The sequence below is a fragment of the Hordeum vulgare genome, chromosome 5H (assembly GCF_904849725.1).
Source record: "Hordeum vulgare subsp. vulgare chromosome 5H, MorexV3_pseudomolecules_assembly, whole genome shotgun sequence".
Taxonomy (NCBI): Eukaryota; Viridiplantae; Streptophyta; class Magnoliopsida; order Poales; family Poaceae; genus Hordeum; species Hordeum vulgare.
Genome location: NC_058522.1, coordinates 37,622,071 through 37,624,167, shown reverse-complemented (window position 1 = coordinate 37,624,167; position 2,097 = coordinate 37,622,071).

Genomic DNA, 2,097 nt, shown 5'->3' with positions numbered 1-2,097 from the left:
TATTTTGAGAGAAGCCTCTAGTGAACACTATGGCCGCCGGGTCTACTTTACATCATATTTTCAGCCTTACACTTTTACTTCGTTGCACTTTTCGCCTTCAGATCTCACGTTGCAATCAAACTTGAAGGGATTGACAACCCCTTTATAGCGTTGGGTGCAAGCTCTTTTGTGTTTGTGCAGGTACTCTGGACTTGACGAGATTCTCCTACTGGATTGATACCTTGGTTCTCAAACTGAGGGAAATACTTACTGCTCCTGTGCTGCATCTCCCTTTATTCTTCAAAGGAAAAACCAGCGCAAGACAAGTCTCCGTCAACGTTCCAATCTCTGGCGCTGTTGTTTGTTGTTGTAGCAGAAGAATTTCTGGTGCCGTTGCCAGGGAGGATCAAGTCAAGAATTCATCCAAGTAAGTGTCGCAAACTAATATCTTGCATTTACCTTTTTTGCCTCTCGTTTTCCTCTCCCCCACTTCTGGAAAAACAAAAATTTACAAAAAAACATTTTCCTTTTTCGTTTGCCTTTTTCGTTTTCCTTGTTTGTTTGCCCTTTTCTCTCGCTTGCTCTTTGTTCGCTTGTGTGCTTGCTATTGGGGAACGTCGCATGGGAAACAAAAATTGTCCTACGCGCACGAAGACCTATCATTGTGATGTCCATCTACGAGGGGGATTTCAGATCTACGTACCCTTGTAGACCGCACAACAGAAGCGTTAATAAACGCAGTTGATGTAGTGGAACGTCCTCACGTCCCTCCATCCACCCCGCGAACCGTCCCACGAACCGTCCCGCGATTCGTCCCACGATCCGCTCCGATCTAGTGCCGAACGGACGGCACCTCCGCGTTCAGCACACGTACAGCTCGATGATGATCTCGGCCTTCTTGATCCAGCAAGAGAGACGGAGAGGTAGATGAGTTCTCCGGCAGCGTGACGGTGCTCCGGAGGTTGGTGGTGATCTAATCTCAGCAGGGCTCCGCCCGAGCTCCACAGAAATGCGATCTAGAGGAAAAACCGTGGAGGTATGTGGTCGGGCTGCCGTGGAAAAGTTGTCTCAAATCAGCCCTAAAACCTCCGTATATATAGGTGGGAGGTGAGGGGCCTTGCCTTGGGGCTCAAGGAGCCCCATGTGGTTCGGCCGAAGGGGGGGAGGAGGAGTCCTCCTCCAATCCTAGTCCAACTAGGATTGGAAGGTGGTGTCCTTCCCTTCCTTCCCACTTCCCCTTTTTTTCTTTCTCTTTGATTTTCTTATCTCCCTGTGCAGGCTCCTCTCTGGGCTTGCACACCAGCCCACTAAGGGCTGGTGTGGCACCCCTAAGGCCTATGGGCTTCCCCGAGGTGGGCTAGCCCCTCCCGGTGAACATCCGGAACCCATTCGTCATTCCCGGTACATTCCCGGTAATTCCGAAAACCTTCCGGTAATGAAATGAGGTCATCCTATATATCAATCTTCGTCTCCGGACCATTCCGGAAACCCTCGTGACGTCCGTGATCTCATACAGGACTCCGAACAACATTCGGTAACCAACCATATAACTCAAATACGCATAAAACAACGTCGAACCTTAAGTGTGCAGACCCTGTGGGTTCGAGAACAATGCAGACATGACCCGGGGGACTCCTCGGTCAATATCCAATAGCGGGACCTGGATGCCCATATTGGATCCTACATATTCTACGAAGATCTTTATTGTTTGAACCTCAGTGCCAAGGATTCATATAATCTCGTATGTCATTCCCTTTGTCCTTCGGTATGTTACTTGCCCGAGATTCGATCGTCAGTATCCGCATACCTATTTCAATATCGTTTACCGGCAAGTCTCTTTACTCGTTCCGTAATACAAGATCTCGTAACTTACACTAAGTCACATTGCTTGCAAGGCTTGTGTGTGATGTTGTATTACCGAGTGGGCCCCGAGATACCTCTCTGTCACACGGAGTGACATATCCCAGTCTTGATCCATACTAACTCAACGGACACCTTCGGAGATACCTGTAGAGCATCTTTATAGTCACCCAGTTACGTTGTGACGTTTGATACACACAAAGTATTCCTCCGGTGTCAGTGAGTTATATGATCTTATGGTCATAGGAATAAATACTT